The sequence below is a fragment of the Gopherus evgoodei genome, chromosome 3 (genome assembly GCF_007399415.2).
Source record: "Gopherus evgoodei ecotype Sinaloan lineage chromosome 3, rGopEvg1_v1.p, whole genome shotgun sequence".
Taxonomy (NCBI): Eukaryota; Metazoa; Chordata; order Testudines; family Testudinidae; genus Gopherus; species Gopherus evgoodei.
The window spans coordinates 132435330-132447993 of NC_044324.1; the positions used below are offsets into that span (position 1 = coordinate 132435330).

The 12664-nt window shown below is 45.1% G+C and overlaps 1 protein-coding gene across 1 annotated transcript in view; it reads left to right on the top strand.

Moving 5' to 3' along the window:
- The first annotated feature begins 12364 nt into the window (after positions 1-12364).
- MAP3K4 (mitogen-activated protein kinase kinase kinase 4) overlaps positions 12365-12664 on the top strand; it is a 151962-nt gene continuing 151662 nt past the window's right edge. The window contains 1 exon segment of the mRNA XM_030556695.1: positions 12365-12416. The gene's annotated coding sequence lies outside the window, so the exon portion shown is untranslated.

Sequence of the window (12664 nt, forward strand, 5' to 3'; positions counted from 1 at the left end):
ATCAGCTCTCTAAGCTTACCAAAATCCGCCTTCCTGAAATCCATTGTCTCTATTTTGCTATACTCCCTTCTACCCTGTGACAATCCTGTTCGAGAATAGGACCCCAGCCTTCTGCGAAGCCCGAGCCCGCAAACTCGAAAAGTACGCTCCCCTGGCCGACACCCTGCGGACAAAAGGCTATGAGGTATACACCGACGCTCTGATCGTCAGGGCCCTGGGTGCCTGGGACCCCTCTAACAAGCACGTACTGAGGGCCTGCGGGGTAGGCTGTCGCTACGCGCGTCTCATGCAACGTCCAATGGTCTCAGACACTATCCAGTGGTCCCGGGACATTTATACAAAGCACGTCACCGGCCACCGCCAATACAGAGAGTGAGCCGGCTTGACTTTGCGCACCCACAGTGAGGAAGAGACCTGAAGACTTCATCTGCTGGACCTTATCAGCTGAACCCACCGAACCGAACTGAACTCCACCATATGAGGGTCATTCTATGCTCATTACTCTGCCCACTTATTTATGCCTATGATTACCTGTAATTCCCATATGAGCGATGTACCCTCACTGCTTACTGACTGTACCTTGATTCATCCACCTTAAACCCCCCCATTGAGGATACTGCAGACTGTATGTGTTATGCGCTATCCAATGTCAAAATACTAACATCCCCCCATACTCTGTATGGTACCCCCGATGACTATTAACTGAATTTTCAACGCCCTGTATCATTTACTTTTGAACACTTTCTAATAAAATTTTAAATCTGTTCTTATTAATTAGTCTTCACATTTTGCTCCATTGAAAATTGCAAATTTTAAAAAGTTCCATACAAACACATCCTGTGAAATATTTTTATACTAACTTTAAAAATTCATAACTTGCTTCTTTTTAAAAATGCATTTTTATTTTTAAACTCCCTCTTTGATATATTGGCTTCTAGCAGCACACAGCTGTATCTTCTGATATAATACTATCTTAGCTTCTTTCTCCAGTTCTGTAACTTAACTTGTTTTACACACACAAAACGCTTACATTGCTACATAGACTTTTAGAGCAACAGGTTTCAGCATTTGTCCATAAAACATGTTAATTGCTTTAAAATTATTTGTTGCTTGCCTGGCTTGATACATAAGTTTTGAACTAAAATACTTTTCAGGAAAAGATTGAGGAAACCCATCATGTAGTTTATAATAAAGAAAACTTAGCATCCATATTATATTCTCTACATGGGGATTGAAAGCTTTACCCTGACATCTTTTATCTAGAGGCCAATGTGGAAGATCTGGGTAACTGGTCAGTGAAGTTCCAGAGCAGTGACTTGATGAGAAGCCCAGGCTCTCCAGTTCCAGCTGCTGGGAAAGGCGAGAGTACTCGGATTCTTACCAAGGTGCTTCCTGTACTCACTATTTGAGGCCTGACATTTCAAGCTTATTAGTAGGGACTAATGTGAATCTACTTTTACGCTACCTACATGCTTACTAGCTGCTGGAAGAGAGAAGCTTTGTATCTTTTTAATAGTGATAGTAGTTCGGACTTGTGCAGGAGTAGATGGATCTCCCATTACCCTCTGACTGTTGCAGGGGAATTAGACAGTCTCTGCTACTTTACCTCCTTCCTAGCTTCCTCTTTTTTTAGAGGGTGTGGGATGGGGACTCTTCTCTGGAGAATTGTTTCAGCGCTTGACTTCTGTGTTTCTCATAGCTTTCCCAGGCAACAACAAAACGAAAGTGACCTAATCTGTCTGTTTTACTGTACCCACTGGGGTCTTAGTAGCAGCTGTGAAACTGATCAGTGCTTTGTCAATTTCATTTTTGCTGCTCTTTGGGTTGAACTTTTACATTCTTCCTCTAAAGGTACATTTACACTTACGGTGGCATATAGTGTACAGATACTTCCTGCTCAGCTAGCATGAGTGTTAACAGCAGTGTAGACAATGGGGCACTGCTCAGGCGAGTAGAGTGTCCTACATGCCTAAACCTTGGACCATGCACCTTACATGGCTCTCTATAAGCTCAAGCGGGGTCTCCTACATCTACAGTGCTGTTTTTAGCACTGTAGTGTCCAACTCCCTCCACACTGCTGGAGCCTTTCCCTGTTGCCTCCCTGCCTCCTCTCGCTAGAGCTTTTCACTGTTGTGTGTAGCGCCACAGTGACTAGTATGGATGCAGCCTGCCTTTTGGTGCAGTGTGTAGCTACATGCAGCATTATGTAGGTCTAAATCTGCAAGAATTACTTTAAAGGTATTGGCTAAAATGAGTACCCATTTGATGACAATTGTCTCCTGGCACAATCCACTCCTTTGCCTATCACAGTCCAAGTCGAGAGGAATTGTCCAAGAAAACAAAACAGGCATAAGAATTCAGATTCTGGATAGCTAACATCTATACCAGGGGTCTCAAACTCAAAAGACCATGAGGGCCACATGAGGACTAGTACATTGGCCCAAGGGCTGCATCACTGACGTCTCCTCCCCCCACTGCCCTTGGCCCCATCCCCACTCCACCCCTTCCATGAAGCCCCGCCTCTTCCCACCCCTTCCCTGCTCCCACTGCAACCCCTTCCCCTAAATCCCCACCCCAACTCCGCCCCCTCCCTGCCCCCAGGGGGTGCAGCAGGGGGTCAGGGTGCAGGGTACGGCAGGGGGTTGGGGTGAGGTGGGGGCTCAGGGCAGTGGGTTGCGGTGCAGGAGGGTTGTGGCAGAGGGTCAGGGTGCAGGGTGTGGCAAGGGGCTCAAGGCAGGGAATTTGACTGCAGGTGGGGCTCAGGGGGCGGGCTCTGGCCTGGTGTGCACTGGGGCCAGGGGGGGCTCTCTGCCTGCCTGCCCTGCCCTGCCCTGTGCCGCTCCGGAAAGCTGCTGGCACATGGTGAAGCAGGGGCACAGGGATGTGTGTGTTGCTGTTGCTTCAGGCACCGACACCAGCATCTCCCATTGGCTGGAAATGGGGAACTGCGGCCAATGGGAGCTGCTGGGACGGTGCCTGAAGCAACATCAACACACACACCCCTGTGCCTCTCCTCCCTCAGGTTCCATCTGCTTCCCGGAGCAGTGTAGGAGCAGGGCAGGTAGGCAGGGATCCTGCCCCTGCTGCGCGTCGGGCCGGAGCCGCTCTAGGTAGACGCTGGGGGAGGGCGGGGGGTGCCGTGAGGAGCTTGCGGGCCACAGAAAATAACCTCGCGGTCTGTGTGTTTGAGACCTCTGATCTGTATACACTGCAGAGGACAACTACCTATGTATGGGCCAGAAGCAGATAACATCAATTTTTATTTCTGTTGATTTCTTGTGAGCAATGCAAGATTTGCTGCGAAACAACAACAAATAATTTCCTTAGTAACGATGTATCCAATATAGCCTGAATCCCAGAGACCTGGCTAGATGATGATGCAAGTCCTCTGCTAACCCGTTATTCCCTACACCAAATTTCAAAGCCTCCTAAAGGACAGCAGCACCCCACCCAGAGGCTGAATTGAGGAACTGGTGAATCATTATCATTGTATACTAATTTCAACCATTGACAAGTTGGCCCCCAGATGGCCCATTCTTAACCATCAACGCAGATCTCCTTGGTTTTCTCATACCCTGCACTAGATTAAGAAAAGGAGGTGGAACCTCAGACACTAGTGGTGGAAAATGAAGATTAATGCACACGGAATGAAACCAAATGAATTATTCTAAGTCAGTGCTGCGGCTGTATTACAGGCCAATAGATCATTCCTTTAAGTTTCCATTGAATCTTCCAAATCCTGCCCCAAGAGCTGTCCAGGGTAGTAAACTGCATCATTGTTTCAGAATCTCTATAGCTTGCACTTCGTACAGAACAGGAACGATCATTGTACTTAGCTGAAGAGATCAAACACATTTGAGAATGCTTGCTTCCCAAACTACCTTGATCTGCCCTGTCTGCTCCCACCAACCAGTAGTCTGTCTGCATTCCCAAAGCCCAGTACATTCATTCAGCCAGAAATTCTGGATACAGCAAAGGAGCCTCGACTCTGAATGAAGCCTATGAATCTGACCCAGGCTTTTCCTGGCTTTTGAAAGAGAGACATGAACAACAGGTGCCACACATTAAGAAATGCACCCTGGAGGCATATAGAATAGCCAGCTACTGCCCAGTATCAAATGTCCCGTTCCCTTTAGCCAAAGGCCAACTTCAAGCTCATCTAATTGTACTGAGTCTAGGTTATAAGCATCAATCTGGTTTCAGGCCCACATGGACCTGAAACCGCTTTAGTGGCACTGATGGATGATCTCCTGCTGTCAAGGGGTAAGGGACAGACATCCATTCTCATACTTCTGAACCCAACAAATAGTGACGGGAAACCACACCTTTGCTACTAAAGCCCTCACTTGTGGAGTCTCACAAGGATCAATTCTGTCTCCAGTTCTATTCAACATCTACATGCAGCCACTAGGTGAACTGGTCATTAGACGTGGATTCCAGTGCTAGAAGTATGCAGGTGAAATGCATTTCTACTGCATATGACCGCACCACTACTACCAAGATGGCCTAGTGCTTTGATGAAATCAGCTTATTGGTGGACTGAAACTGACCAAGACAGGTGGGCAGAAGATAGCATTTTGAGGAGTTTGCAGCCTTGGTGCAGCCTCCTTCGGTTAAAAGTGCACACCCGCAATTTGGTCAATTCTTTCTGTAGTGTAGGAGTGCTCTTGAGTTCCTCCCTAATGCTAAGCTCTCCCTCACCATTATGCATGAGAAATGTCTTCTGCCATCTCTCATTACCTAGGAGACTCAGCCTATCCTAGTGAATGGTGACCTCACCTCAGTTATTCATGCCTTCATCACCTCTCTACTGGACTACAGCAATGCAATATACCTAGGCATGAAGTTCTCAGTGCTAAGGAAACACCAAATAATACAGACTGCTGCAGGATATCTCTTCAGTAATGCTGGCTGCTGTGAACACATCTTCTGCTCCCTACACTCTCTTTCTATAGAATATTTAATCATGTTCAAGGAGCCAGTCCTTTATTCCCCCCCAAGGTACTGTACTTAATCTCCTGGGCCTAGGGTATCTAAAAGATAGACTAAAACTCTGAGGTGAAGACTGTGATCAGCAAAGTCATTCCTCTGGCACAACGGAACTTTCTACTATAAGCTTGCCTGGGCAAGAGAGAGAGCTTTCTCAGGTCCTATCCCAAAACTGTGGAGTGAACTCTCAGGAACCAAGGACCATCACAAACCTAACCACCTTCCACTCAAAGAACTAGACAGATTTCTTTGACCTTGCTTTCTGTAACATAAACACATAGCAACATATGTATTTAGAGGGTTTTCTTAATTCAAAATGAAACCCGCGACTGCATGCACTTCTCCCCCCCCCCCCGAGAGATGATAACAGACACATGACAGATGTTAGTCATGTTGCTTAATGCACTACTGGAAGGTGCTTAGATATGGTGATTACAGTGGTATAAAAACCCATACTGTATAGAATAGAATTATATAGGCAGAGTAAATCTTGGTTGTCTTTTGGGGAGGACATGGATTAAAGAGAGATGTGGATCCTTTACAAGTTTTTGTTTGGTTATAGGATGCTTTCTGATTCTGAACAAGAATACATTAGTGCAGCATTGTAAAATCATCATAACAATTTGCAAATCTAGACATGAAACTTGCTTGACCACTCTTGCTCTCGTGATGAAAAAGCTAATATTTTGGCTGCATGTCAGTTAACAAAAAAGAATAACTAGTGGGCTCTTGTGAATGAGCAAGTAGAATTTTGTAAATTTGGGCTAGAATATAGCAGGGCTTGAAAAATTCACCATACTTACTAGCCAAAGGATGCAACACAGTGGTACAATTGATGCACTGTCAACTTCATCCTGGGCATGGAGGGGAGCAGGAGAGGTGGTAGTTGAAGGACTGAGTGGAGTACAGCTACCAGCTCTGCTCCGGCTGCAATCCCAGCTGGTGATCCATTTGTGTTTCACCAGCTGATAAGCTCATAGTTTGTTGGAGGAGGATTTGTAGCTTGCAAACCAACCAGCCAAAATCTGCCAAAGTTTCAGGCCTTCTTTATATGTCAAAAAGAAATGCCTCCCACTCCTCAAAAAAGGTACAGCTCCATTTCTTTTTCCTTTTGCAGGTTACATTTGAACAGTAACAATTTTATTCAAATGGACTTTTTGTGAAGGAATAAAACTCATAATTCTAAATGTACTCATCTTTACATGAATATTATGCTACAAATGTGGCAAAGCTCAAGCTGGAATTGAAAAAAATATAATCTAAGGGCACGTCTACCCTGGCAAAGTTACAGCGCTGCTCAGAGAGCGCCAAAGGGAGACCACTGTTGTGTGTTCACACTGACACTTGCGGCGCTATTTGGAGCAATGCACTCTTGGCAACTATCCCGCACTCTTTTTCCAGTAAGACTTGTGGGAAGGCGGAAGGGGTGGCGGGGCATCCTGGGCCCTGTCTCAGTGCCCCATGATGCATTGCTTTGCATCCTAGCAATCCCTGTGCTTTTGTCTGCATTTGGCACCATCTTTCAACGGTTTATGTACTGCGCGCCCTGCCCTGCCCTGCCTCTTTCTGGCTGCAGAAATGGATTGCAAGCTGTTGACAAGAATGCTGTTTGCACTAACCAACATGTCACGAGTGGCAGTGGAGTTATTCCTTAAACTATAAAGGCAAGAGGAATGTGACATTGATCTTGCCTCACGTAGTAGCTATGACACGAGAGTGCTTATGGCATTCACGAAGGTGCTGACCACAGTGGAACGCCGCCTTTGGGCTCGGGAAACAAGCACTGAGCGGTGGGATCATATTGTGATGCATGTCTGGGATGATAAGCAGTGGCTGCAGACTTTTGCATGAGGAAAGCCACATTCATGGGACTGTGTGATGAGCTTGCACCAGCCCTGCGGCACAGGGACATGAGAATGAGAGCTACCCTGCCATTGGAGAAGCACGTGGCGATTGCACTGTGGAAGCTGGCAACTCCAGATTGCTACCAATCAGTCGCTAGCCAGTTCGGAATGGGAAAGTCGACCATTGGACTGTGTTGATTGAAGTGTGCAGAGCCATCAATCGCCTCCTGCTCCGAAAGACCGTGACTCTGGGCAACATGCGTGATGTTGTGGATGGCTTTGCATAAATGGGCGTTCCTAACTGCAGAGGGGTGATAGATGGCACACGCATTCCAATTCTGGCACCAGACCGCCTAGCCAGTGAGTACGTTAATTGCAAGGGTATTTCTCGGTGGTTCTCCAGGCTCTTGTAGATCACTGTGGGCGTTTCACAGACTTTAATGTAGACTGGTCTGGAAAGGTGCGTGAGACACGCATCTTTCAGAACACTGGCCTGTTCAAGAAGTTGCAAGCAGGGACTTTCTTCCCTGACCAGAAGATCACTGTAGGGGAAGTCAAAATGCCCATTGTGATCCTGGGAGACCCCGCCTACTCCTTAATGTGATGGCTCATGAAGCTATACATGGGGTAACTTGACAGCAGCAAGGAGCAGTTCAACAACAGGCTGAGCAAGTGCAGAAAGACTGTGGAGTGTGCATTCAGCTGTTTAAAAGCCCGCTGGTGTTACCTTTATGGGAAGCTGGACGTGGTCGATGACAATATTTCTATGCTTATAGCTGCGTGCTGTACACTCCATAATATTTGTGAAGGGAAGGGTGAAGGCTTCACTCAGGGCTGGACTGCAGAGACTTAGCGCCTGGAGGCTGAGTTTGAACAGACAGAGACCAGGGCTATTAGGCATGGGGCCATATATGGCGTGGGGCCATAAGGATCAGGGATGTTTTGAGGCAGCAGTTTGAAGCTGAAAGCCACTAATATTTGTTGCTATGCTTGGGATTGCAGTGCTTGTAATGCTAGGTGCACATGATGCAAGAAGGGCCTTAACATAATTAATTGTATGTTGCTTTGTGGAGTTCTTTTTGCTTTCACTTAATAGAATAATGATTGCTTTCAAACAAACACAATTCTTTTATTGAAAGACAGCAACCAGAGGAGAGAGTCAAATGAAAGAATTCATCATCAGGGAGATGGATAGGAGAATGGAAGGACTCAGGAGGAGGAGTGGTCCCAGGACGGCTACAGATTTGTGTATGTCCAGGGATCATACCCAGCCTTCTCTTTTGAAGGACGATGCAGCAGGGGCTGTACTTCAGCAGGGCCAAATTGCAGATGGATGGATTTTGAGTGCAGTGGGTATTGGGAGTCCATACTGCTGGACTGTGAGGAAGGAGGAGTGGAATGCTGCAGGTAGAGAGTGGAACCAGGAGGTTGATAAGAGTGTGGTGGTGGTGTCGGGGGGGTCGCATGGGAAAGAGTTTTGTGACAGTGACTGTAGGGGAGGGCCGGTGCGGAGCTGTTCAGTTTGAAGAACTAGTATCGCCTAGAGCATGTCCGCTTGGTGCTCCATAAGTGCTAAGAGCCACTCCGTGGCTTCTTTCTGGTGTACCGCTTTCTCCTTTTGTTCCCTCTCCTCGCTGTTCCGCCATTCCTTCAATCCCTTTTTCTCGGTGGCGGAGTGCGTCATATGCTCTCTCATAAAGTCCTCCTTAGTTCTTCTTGGATGCTTTCTAATTCTTTGCAGCCATCCTGCTGCCGATAAGGGAGGCTGGCCTCCCATAGTCATTTCTGTGAAGTTTAAATGCAGCATTTTACAGAAGCAGTATTGTTTGCAACACAGACAAACACTATTTCAATGCTTTAAAACACAGCCAGTACTCACGCACCTGACACTAACTGGCTGACCCCAGACAAGCACACATATGCCATAAGACCCCTAAAATGATGAGTAGCCGCAGGGGCAGGGAAAATCACTGTTCCCAGACCCTGCTCTACACTGGGCATGTGGCTCTTAGGCACTTGGGGAGAGCCAGCACTGTACAGGGGGCCTGATCATCATTCCTGTCCCCACACTTTCCAAGAGAGGGTCTTCTCCAAGCCTGCGGCTTCCGCCCTGGCCCCTATGTGGCTAGCCTGTGTGCCGCTATGGTCCATCGCACCGTGATGGCACAAAGGCGAGGGAAAGTTTCCGTTAATCGGGAAGAAACAAAGCAGCTCTGCCGAGGAACATGCGGGAGCGGATTGCCCAGTTTCTCCACGACAGTTTCCTGGAATTCTCTGAGGGAGATACACTCCTTCACTTCACGTGAATCAACTGCCTGTTCCGCCGCTCAAACTAGGCATGAGGTGGTAGTCAAGCCTGCTTTCTGCAACCCTCCTGCCCCCAACAATTCCCCAAATCAGATCCACTTATGAGAGGCCTCCTCTTCTGTTTGCGCTTTGCCAATATCTGACTGCTGTGACTGGCTAGGCTGCTCCAGGGTAGAAAAGAGCTCCTGACTGCATGCATCTCTGGCCTCTGAGTTGTCATTTGCCTTTGGTTCCCCCGCTCTCTTTTCATCCAAGATTCCTCCTCCTGGCTCGGTCCACTCTCGACTGGCAACGAAGCCAATGAAGTATCCACAGGGGACTTCACTGTGGAGGTATGGTCACCATTGAGTATTATGTCCAGCTCTTTGTGGAAACAGCAGCTCGTGGGCACAGCACTGGAACGACCGTTTGCCTTCCGAGCCTGGTGGTAGGCGTTCCACAGCTCCTTCACTTTGACTCTGCAGTGCAATGTGTCCTGGTCATGGCCCTTTTCTATCATGCATCTAGAAATCTGTCCATAGGTATCATAATTCCAATGGCTGGAGCGCAGCTGTGACTGCACAGCCTCCTCTCCCCAAATGTTAATGAGGTCCAGCAGCTCAGCATTGCTACAAGCGGGGATTGCCTGGTGCATGGAGCAGGCATGGCCACCTGGTAAGATGCGCGGAGACCACTGCACACATCACCGAACTAACAGGAAGGGGACTTTCAAATTTGCAAAGGAATGTATGGGGTGGGGCTAACAGTTGGTCACCCGAGGGCAGGGCAGTAGAGTTCAAACTGATGACCATAGCGTTGAGAACAGGCATTGTGGGACACCTCTCAGAGGCCACTTGCAGCATTGTAATCACTACAGTGTCTAGACTGGCACTGCAACACTATATCCCCGGCACAGAAAGCTCTATGCCTCTTGTTGAGATTTTTTTAGAGCGCTGCATCTGCACAGTTTCTGTGCACAAAGTGGCTTGGCAGTGTATATACCTTGGGAGTTACAGCGCTCCAAGCTGCTTTACTGCACACAAACTTGCCAGTGTAGATGGGGCCTAAGGGGAAAAAATTTCTATTTCCTGTTTTACAAGTTACAAAGAACTGGGAGTTCTGATTATTATTTTCTCTGAGATGAGAACATGAAGGGCTGCCAAAAATGTTGAAGGGCTCTATTTATTGTATTTATTTATTTGTACTTGTTTCTAACCGGTACAACTTGCAGAATAAAAGTCCTTTTCTGTAGATCATTTAAATAGTCTTCAACAATTCTGAATTCTACTTATGCCTGTTTTTTGTCATGTTCTATTGAAAATTTATTTGCATTTTCCTTAATTAATTCTCTATTTTTGTCCCTCTGTTTTCTTGGTGTTGATCAGATTTTACTTTCAGACAGAATTTACTTGAACATAGTTCCCTTACACTTATCATTTTTGCCTCATCACAATCTGGCCATACATTTTTCCATTATAAATAGTTATAATAGTGTGCTTTGGGGTTTTCTTCCTAGGATGTTATGAAAAGTTGGGATAAGATGTCGGAGTATCAGTAGTACAATGATATAGCTAGCCAGATCATAGATGACTTTTTAGTTAAATGTAATTCTTCTCCAGTTTCCCAAGATGTTTTTGATTAATTAGTAGGACTGTGAAGAGTTTAACAGGAAAGGATCTGACTACAATTAGAGAACTCTATTTGAGATAGCCTAGAGAAAGAAACTATACTATAGTCTCAGCATATCTCTGTTTGGGATGGCTTTTTATTTTTATTAAAGGGCTTTAGTGAGTGAGAGACATCTTCCCTCTTTCTAGGTACAGTATCTAGGGAGTTCCATTAAAGAGAAAAATATTTAGCTTTAAGCCCCCATTTAGAAGTGAAAATAGCTATTTTCCCCTGCAGTTTTTTACAGAAAAGTATTTTATGTTTCTGAGGAAAATATTAGACGCTGAAAATTTTCAACAGGATCATGCAGCAGAAGTGCTTATTTGGCACATCTGTGTCTTAAGGCTTTACCTGTGCCGGGGCTTTACAGCTCTTGGTGGCAGGCTGCTAGCCTAGCTGCACTACCACAAGCCCCTAGCGCAGACAAGGGAAGCCACTGGAAATCATGACTTGCACTAGTGCACTTTACTTTGGTATCAAGCAGGGATTAGCTGCATTGGTGCAAATCGTGACTTATAGCACCTGTGCCTATTTGCACTATTGCAACCACATTGGGGGTTGATCTTCAAGGGCTGTAACCAGGACAAATGCCCAGTGTAGATGAGGCATTAGTAGGACCCAAAGATGATGTTTAGCATTTTAGTACTGTCTCAAATTACTAAGCAAAATTCTAGTCTTCATGTAACTTTCTTTACTGAAGAGCCTTTGTTCACATCATGCAGTTATGGTCTTCAGATGTCTCCTTTGTAAATTATTGCATCTGCCTGAACATTTTTTCAACTATTGTTTTTACAAATAACATCTAAGATTGGAACCAAAATAATAAGATGAAATGGGTATGCACCCAGAAAAGCTTATCTCTAATACGTCTGTTAGTCTGTAAGGTGCCACAGGACTCTGTCATATTTTTTCCTGATTGTTTACTTTGTGCCTGTGGCTTAAGTGTGTGAATATTCAGTTTTACTGTTTCCCTATTTTATTTTATTTTTTAAAAAATATAGATTATCTGGATCAATTTTGGGTACTTTAATACTCTTAGCACTTATTTTGTTTTAATATACTTTTATAACATTTGTGCTGTGAAGATTTGTTTTAATGAAAGCTTAGATTCTGAAAAACTTGTATATAAATGATTTATTTGGGGAAATTTTTAATTCCTTCCCCTTCATGTCATCACCATCTGGATAAATGCTATCATCTCTATAAGAGGTAATACTTAAGTAAAAGTTGTTTTATATTTGTTTCATCAGTAGAGTGTTAGGAGGTCATTCACACACATTTACTGTAGAAATAATGGCGTATTTCCTTTAAAAACCCTCAGTTTAAATTGAAGTTCACTTTGTGTGCTCTTTAGAATATTTGTCAGAAATATTTGTCAAAAACTATGGGATTGTTTCTATTTCTCTTTTGAAGTGGTAGTTGAAAAATGTTTACTGAATCAAAATTACAAAAGTAAATATGGCTTGGATTTCTGCCATAAGACATTTAAAAAGATGAAAATGTGATGGAGAATTTATTTTCCTGACTCACTTCTTGGCCTTATCTTTACAACTTTGTGTTTTCTTTTCTTCTTTCAGCAAAAGTTGGCAGAGGAGTTTTGTGGCTTATATAGCTCATTCTGCATATCAGGTCCTGCTTTTTATTTCTAATACTGGTTGCTTGCATTTTGACAATCTTGCTCATTAACTTTTATTGAATACCCACTAGTAGGGCATATTTGGGTAGATGACTTGGGTGGTAGAAGCTATGGTATTCAGTACCAACTTCTTCCTCAAATCTCTCGTTGCCTCCTGATTAACTTTTAAATATTCTGATCTGCTCGAGTTCCACCCAGAGCCCTACATTGTAACTACTTAATTCTACAGTGTAATTATTTG